Source organism: Brachionichthys hirsutus, chromosome 21, assembly GCF_040956055.1.
Source record: "Brachionichthys hirsutus isolate HB-005 chromosome 21, CSIRO-AGI_Bhir_v1, whole genome shotgun sequence".
Taxonomy (NCBI): domain Eukaryota; kingdom Metazoa; phylum Chordata; class Actinopteri; order Lophiiformes; family Brachionichthyidae; genus Brachionichthys; species Brachionichthys hirsutus.
Genome location: NC_090917.1, coordinates 1,680,345 through 1,689,157, shown reverse-complemented (window position 1 = coordinate 1,689,157; position 8,813 = coordinate 1,680,345).

Below are 8,813 nucleotides of genomic sequence, written 5' to 3'. Positions count from 1 at the left end.
CGGCCATTCGGCTCCAGGCAGTGGATCAGCATCGACTCACCAGGAAGGATTCGGCGGACGACGAAACAAAGGGAATGTCACAGAACCTCGGCTGACATCATACTTTGCCTCCCGCCTGACAACTGGGGGGGGCAGAAACTTGTATTTTTATTTTTTGCATCATGCGGCTGTTTGTTTTGTGGATGTTTGAGGCTCCTGTGAAGAGATGGAAAAGAAGGAGCGCAAAATGCCTCCGTACGGAACACAAACTCCATCTGCTAAATTTACCATCGGAAAAACGAGCGCGTGTGGACACTTTTACTGATTTATTGAGGCGGAGGAAGCGTTTTCATATTCGGAAACAGTCTATTTATTTGACCGTAATACGAGCAAAAGTGAGAATTTGAGAAGTCAGTCTCAAATTGTTTGCGTGCCTCCCAGACAACGCGCTCAAATCCTTTCTTCTTCTTCTCCTCCTTCTTCTGTGCCAGAAACTCCACCGTTTCAAATCAGCCTTGCTTAAATTGCACGCGGGGATTCGAAATGGGTCACAGACAAGGCTTTTGACGCGAGTCGCACAATGACAGAGTCAGCATTCTCTCTCTCTTGTGCTCTCAGAATGCGAATAAATATATGCATGTCGGTTGGTTTAATCGATTTGACGCGGCACCCGACGAACCCGCGTACAACTCAGACATATTGCTTTTCTTATTGGCTTACAGATATAGACTTTTTTGGGGACGGATTATTGAACAGAACCAATAATTATGTACTTTGCGGGCTTTATTTAACTTTCTATCACAACTAAAATGTCACAAAACGATCCGCACCCTGCCGAGCCCTTCAGAGATATTTCTGGCGGAGCAGCATGTCTGCCAGCTGCTCTCTGTTCTTCACAGTGATGAGCAAATGTTAAAGCCTCAATTATAAACCAGTTTCGCTGTCTTTGCTTCAACGGATCTGACACCCAGCATTCCCCGTTCTCCATATGGCTGCTCACCAAAGTTTGCTCTGCACTCCGCGTGAGTATTTAGCGTCGTGGTTTGGATTGCGATAAACAGGACCGCGGCGAGCAGAAAGGCGCACAGACTTTTGAAGGGGGGGGGGGGGATCTGTTTGGACAGGAGGCGACAGCGCCGCTGAATAGATTCTATACAGAAAGCTAGATAATGTTGTTTGAGTTTTTCTACTGGCAGGGATCTGAAAGGGTTTATTACCTCAGATACTGAGCCCTGCTCAAAAATAATCACTCCCACCCCATCCTTTATGTATTTTAGGACTCTCGCTTTGCAATCTGGGGAAAAGACTTTCGAGCTTTCTTTCAGAACACCATTAAGTTGTGCATATAGGCATTTCAAGAGGCTACCTTCCTAACTGCCCCCCCCGACAAGCTTGAATAACCACAATTTAAAATAAAAAAGTTCCTCCTGTCAGAAGATCTTCCCCGTCGGTTTAATTCCGTTTCATCTCTTGGAGTTGTAAGGGTGAGAACAAATAATGAGGCTGGGTAAGAAGACGGGAATCTTCTTCTCTTCCCATCTCCTTCCACCTCCTTGCCTCTGGGTGATCGATGCACAGTGGAGGGCCACAGAAGTTCGGATCAATCCAACTATTTGTGTGATAATCAGGACGAGGAAAGCTAAGATGGAGCGAAGACTGGGAGGTTGGATCCCCCCCCAAAAAAACGATTCTTCAAGGACAGTTGAAGGACAGAGGGCATCGTTGTACATTAAGTACCCTGACCCGCTAAAGATTGGTAAGAATGGCGTAAATTCTCTCATAATAACTGTGCCAAATAAGAGAGGAAATAGAAATGAAGACGAGCGTGAGTGAGAATGAATCATCCTCAGATGCACGCCGTTTGCCTTTGGTGCCACCCCGCCCTCTCAGCATCACGACAAAAAGCAAGTAGTCGAGCAGAATCAAACACAGAATCAACATCAGAAAAACAGGATAAAAACCATAAGAGAGACAAAAATGAAGCAAGTGGATTACTTCTCAAGGCAAGCCTCTGGAGACGCGGGGCCATGCAGCTGCAAAGCCACACACACACACACACACAAAAAAAAATCAAAACGGACATGAAGCCATCCTCTCATAAGCGCTTCTGTCTCCGACTCGCTCAAAAGCAGCAAGACTGGAGTGTAATTTGTCGGAGAATGAGGTCATGGCGACGATGAACGCGGGGAGCTAAGGCTGAGGCTAAAAGAGCGGCTGCTCGGAACACAGATCTGGGATCTGCCCTCAAGGTGGCAGGGGTTTATTCCAGGACAGAATATGGTGCAGCCATTCCCGTGGGAATGTCGCATCTCTGGCCATTAACAGGAAAATCCAACGCCGTAGCCTGCTTTCATGGTGACGGAGTTTGTTCTTGAAGCGATGCACCTGAAATGAACCAGATGGCGAGGAGCTATTTAAAGGTGCGTCTCTCGCTCTCTCTCTCTTTTCCTTGATGAGGCTTTGATATTCACGTTCTTGAACAATCAAAGTATGACAAGAAGAAGAATCAGTAGCCTCTTTTTTGTGCGCGTGTGTGTTTATGTCCCTTCAGGGACACCGTAGTGTTGAGCCATTTAGAATTCTATCACCCAGGTGATATGTCTCTAAGAGCTTTCTATCGTAACTAGGTTTTTTTTTTACGATTTCATCCGTCCCCCTCTGCACAATGAACATCACAATGGGTCCTCTTTGCTGCGCCGTCTATCCTCATTTAATCTTCGCCCCATTTCCACATCATTCCATGCACAACCCTCTTCTGTTTCAAAGCGAGTATGTTCCTGTCTCTCAATGTCTCCTTGGTTTTCCTTCCTTCCTTCTTTTTTTTTTTTTTTTTTTAAATCCTTCCCTCTCTATCTGGCTCTCCCTCGTTCTCAGGACATGCAAGATGACACGGGGCTTTGCCAGACAAAGTGATTCCACAGTGCCGAGGTCTGCCAGAGAGAGATAGCTCAGACACAGTGTCACCGCTGTTAGCAACAGACAGGCTTCGGGGGGGGGGGTAGAAAGAAATAGAACTCCCAGTATATAGCACTTGTTTAATGAGACTCAGAGGAGACAGCACTTTATGAAGTACTTTGTTTTATCCCTTTCCTTGAGCGCCCCTATTAAATCCTAGAGGAAGTTTGCTGGCTCTGACTGAATGAGATGCACCCCTCAAAGAAAATCCGCACTGACCCACTTCCCTCGGCATGTCAGTTATCGGAAGGAAGACAACACACACTCCATTCGGTGCCATCTCCAAGGCCTGTGCTGCAGCTAAGAATAGACGCACAAAAGCCAGGCCCCGGTTCCCCTGGAACCTTGCAGCGCCGATACGCAGAGGGTATACGTTGGCCCATATCGATCTCCAAAATACAAAATCCTCCTTAGGTTTCATCTGTTTTCCATCCGCCCTTCTGGTGTTGCTGCAGCCTGGAGTGATAAAGTTTCAGATGCCGGCTGTGAGAGGCAGTTTTAGAGATTTACATCTTTACCGCCGCCAAGGAGGTTCTGTTTCTGCTGGCCTTTACCAAGACACTGTGGAATTACTGTTAGTAGTGGGCAAAAGGATTTGTTGCATCTTCAAAAGCTACGGATCTATAGATCCAGAAGAAGCTGTCGTTACTGAAAGTCTTGCTTTTTGTGAAGAACCTCTAAACTAATAAGCTCTGCACTTTTCTAGCTGAGAATGTGTCGTCTTTGGGTATTTGACAAAAAGACAACCAGAAAAAAGAAAAAAGCGATTTGGAGTCATTACCATCGCTTCTAGAAACTCCACAAACACCAGACCTGCACTAGCCTGCAACAAAATGAGACCACGAACACCAGACCTGCACTAGCCTGCAACAAAATGAGACCACGAACACCAGACCAGCATTAGTCTGCAACAAACCATAGAGAAGCGTTCGAGACAACGGCAAAGAGCTTGTGCTCATCTGTTGCACCTCTGGGCTTGGGCGGCAGTTATTTTGGATGGCTGCGGTGTGCTTATTAGAGTTGGCTGTTATCCTTCCGGATGCAGGGGAACTTCGGCAGCAGGCGCCAGAAGGCGTTTCTGTGGATTCTACTATGCGACCACACGTAACTGTGTCTGACTGGGCGAGAAAAAAGAGGGAGAAGCAAACAAAGCTGACAGAGCGACTTGGAAATGGACCCGTCGCACGATCCAAGTGGCTCAGATGGATTCACCCATGCACAGATCACACATACACACACACACACACGCACTGGACAGACTGGCACCGTGCACCAACACATTCCTGGGCCGTCTGGCCGTGCGACGCCCCGTCGTCGCCGCCGGTGTCACCCGACAGGCGTATCAAAGTACGACACACATCCCGGCCGAGTGATGGAGTGGAGCGCTAATCTGAGAGGGAAGGCAGGCGGGGGCTCTTTAGGGCACGGCGCCTGCTGTTAAATCCCATCTGCACTTCTACTGTCCGGGCTGTTGCGGTGGCACGCTGACCCCAGGCATGGTTATTCTAGCGCTATCGATGAATGGGGGGGGGGGCAAGTGATTTATGAGCCATGCAAGAGGGAGGATTGTGCACGTTGACGTGCACGTCTTGCGTCTGCACATGGATTCCGACTGGAAGAAAGAAGAGGTAAGGATCACGGTGGGTGAAGCGAAGCTATGGAGGCGTAAACTGCTTGTAGTTTCAAGCTGCGCAGCCAGAATGTGTTGGTTTTTACTAGCCTTTCTTCAACCCTCAGCTTTGTCTCGGCGAACAGGATAAAAGGTAGAGCTGGACTCAAGTCCGTGACACTTAGTGCGAATTATCGCCACCTGCAACTGCTGGTTCTACAACACAGGCCGAGACTGGGAATCAGATTATTGATTATTTCCTACCACAGAGAAAGCTGCAGTCTGGGAAAACAAGACTTTACATTATTGACACATGGCTGTGTGTTTTTTTGTTTTTGTTTTTTTTGCGCGTCGCTCGATCTTGTGGTCAGTTCAGACCAGCGTCTAAATGGGACTCCAAAATCGAAGAAAAGCTCAACCTCTGGAAAGAGTCATTTCGGCAGATGTGTCAATACATGTCTATGCTACATACGTTCGCTATATGCGGGGGGGGGGGGGGGGGGCAGCCACGTAATGACTGGAATGAGCTACACAAGGCCGAGCCATTGATTCTCCGTTTTTCCGTTTTAGCTTCACAGCTCATTACGCTTCTTTAATACAGATGGATAAGCGCCTCCCTCACATCCCAACCCACCATCCATTGTCCAAGCGTGGATTAAAGTCCAAGCAGTTCTAAATATTCTGGTGTATCTTTGAGAATCGCTATTCTGCTGAGGATGTGTCACCGAGGCCCGCCTGGTTTCGTTGCAACCGCGCAACAAACAAAGCGAGTGTGAAATAGCCTTTTAACATCCACAGTTGGATGCGGACCGGTTGCTGCCGTGCACCTGCAGAGGCCCTCTGGGACGCCGTATCTAATAATGAATTATGCAAATTAAACTTGAATTACATCATTTTACATGCGGCAGAATTGATTAGCCTCATTTAGATTCAACCCATACTCCCATACATGATTTAATCATGGTGAAGATCGGGCCTGCGAGTCCAGTTCGGTCTGAGAGTTGTGTGTGTGTGTCAGCGCAGAACAAGCCAAATCCACTTCCCTCGTTTCAGGAACCCGGTGTTAGGGATGTTTTGGAGCCCAGGCCCAGTGGCCTCGGGCCTGCCAACAGTAAGCACCTTGAATGCACAAAGGCGCAGGCAGCTGGGCACATCCAGACCTGCTGGCCGCTGGCTAGCATTCTGCATTGTGTGCTGGCTGGCGTGGCAATGTGTTGACAGCAGCTGTTTGCCCACGCAAATCTACCCTCTCCAACAAACACACCTGTACAGAAATGTGAAGCCCAAGTTGTAACTGGCATCTGGCACATTCGTCCCTTCTTCATTCATTCCGATAGTTCGCACATCACTACGGGCACATTTGTCTTGCCAAGAGTCTTCAAACGAGCCACATCACAGACAATGCAGGAGCCATGAAACAGCAGCCCCCCCTCAGGGTCCAAACTGGCGTGCAATCCCTCTCGCCCCGAGGGTATGGCAGTCAGGTGAAGCTTTTATTGTGGAACAATTAATTTTTACAGAAATATCTTCCACTATTTGACTTTGAGTGGAACTTTACTGCCTAGTCGTAAGTGAAATGTGGGGCTTCTGGATGGCTGATGGGACTACCTCCCCTGGTTTGACCGGTCTATCTGCGGTTTGAACGGGGCAGGTGCAGCGTTCCAATCCACCGTCCACTGCATGTCTACATGTCAAGGCATGCATAACCAAGACTCCAAAGCCCAAATTGCTGCCCAGTGCGCTGTGAGGCTGCCCACTGGTCCGTCCCCGATGCTAGGCTGCAGCCCAAGACTGGAGACACATTAAGAGCGTTCAACAAATGGGTCTCTGAGGAAACATCTGCAGGTCTCTGCCCCAAACGTGGCCTCTCACAATTAGGCCTTTCTTTGCCGTGGCTTCAACTTCAAATCCTGTTTCTGTCCCTCTCTCTTGCACAAGAATGCACTCACGTCCACGCCCACAACCGCGGCTTCTGCCAGAGAGACTTTGTGCTTGGTCAGTAAATAGCTGACCGTCCTTGTCAGCTAAATGCTTATGTAGCTGCTGGCCGTATTCCTGGTAAATTTGGCAGCGGTGGCCGGTTCTGTAAACAAGACGACAGACGAAGAGAGTAAAGCGGGTGACAAATAATGACACGGAGCCACCGGAGTCTAATTAAACAGCGAAAACGCACGGAAAATGGGATATTTAACCTTGAAGGGGGCGTGTCTTGACCCCCTCGCCATCAGCCGAAGCAGCTGAGGCACATCGATGCTAACCGCTTCTGAATCAGCATTCCTGAGCCAGAAGGATGACTAAGCTAGCAAGCGCGATGCAAGGTCACAAGCAGGAGGATTTGCACGACGGTGCACAAAATACAAGACCTTGTCTATTTAATTTCTGTCCTTGCATCCGAATCATTTCAATCGACTCGTCTCACTTTATTGTAATTGAGAGAATGGATTGAGGGAAAAACAAAAAAAAAGTTGCTGTATCCGCCACAAAAACATTTCCTACGTCACGCTTGTACATTTGTACGGGCTTCAAATCTTTTCCCATTTTTACTTTACTTCACACACTCACCAGTTTGTTCCTTCTGCGCCTGGGAATTTTAGGAAGTAATGCCGATCATTCGGGTTCACTTATTTTATAGTCACACATTTGCCACCAGTGCTTTTCAGAATTGAACCACGCTTTTCCCGGGATCGGCCATGCAGCTTCCCGCTCCCGAATCTCATCCTCTCTTTGCAAATCCATTACGTCAAATGAAAAGGGGGGCAGAAATCGGATTCTGTTCCTTGTACCCTGTGAAGTCGACAGATAGGGATAGATTAAAAAGTGTGTGTGTGTGGGGGGGGTTTCCAACAGAATGAGGTCTGTTGCAGCCATATGTCCCTTTCAACTCTCGTTCTAATCTTTCTGTGAGGTCCAAATCTCTGTCAACAACAATCCCATCTCGAAAATGACTTGAGGGGTGGCATGGTGCCAGGTTGGTGGTGAGACCTAAGACTAAAGGCCGCTTAGCCCACTAATAATTCCCCACTTGCGGTTTTATTGACCGTTCTATTTCAATACGCCCACTCGTCAAACGCAGGCTCTTAAGGTGAAACAAGGCTCCAAGTCAACACAACTCAAAAATCCCTCGAATCCCTCGCGTGCAGGCGACACCCCTGCGGCGACACCCCTGCGGCGACAAGGATGGACCGGAGACACAGTAAGGCGTTGTAAAAGTCTGGACACGCTGATCAGCAGACGGTCCAGCATTTCTCTAATTGACTTGCGGAAACAATTATCGGAGTAAATAGGAAGTTAATCTGAACTTCAGGAAAACAAAGGTGGTCTGCAGTGTTCCATTTCCATTCTGTCTTTACAGCTCCTGCTGCTTCTGTGTGATCAAACACACACACACACACACACACGCACGCACGCACACACACCATTATCGTTCCAGACCTACTGCTTTGCAGGTTGCTCTGAATTATCCGTGCTGTGTTACTGTTTCCTTTTCTCCTCTGATTCTGACAGAACACTCTTTTCCTGGCATCCAACCAGCTGCTGTGTGTGTGTGTGTGTGTGTGTTTGTGTCTAAATCGGTGTGTGTATTTTTGCACGTGTGCAGGTATGTGGAACGATGCAGCAGCTCTCCACCAACCGATAACGAGCCAATCTAGCGTGATGGACAGACATGAGGAGGAGAGGACAAAGAACAGAGGACAAAGAAAGAAGCGGAGGCGTGGCATCAGTCACACGGGACAGCCGACAGCCCGACGTCAGAATCCCAACTGTGATCAAAGTCATTCAGAATCTACTCCTGCATGAACAGACGCCCCGGGGCGGGACAACAGGCGCACAAAGCGCTGCATGCCACGCAGACAGGGACGAAAGAGTGCGTAACTCCAGGAGCGTGGCCAGTTGATGCACTATGAACTGTGACTGCAGGATGGGAACAGGGGGGGGGGGGGGGTAATTGACCATTTATTGCCCCTGGGGGATGTTAAGTGAGACGTTTCCTCTCAATTAATGTTGTGAAGGTTTCAGAGACAAAGCCAACGGGAACACTGAGTCCATTAAACAAGTAATTAAGGCTGACATTCAGGTGTAACACGCATCAAGGCATCAATGAGCCGAACGCCATGGAAGGCAAGGTAAAAAAAAAAAAGCTACACTTTTATAATCAGACAATAGAAAAGGAGCATGGTGGAGCAGCGGGTACTGCTGTTGCCCCACAACAAGAAGGTCACAGGTTCAAATCCAACACGGGGCCCATCTGTGAGGAGTCTGGATGTTCTTC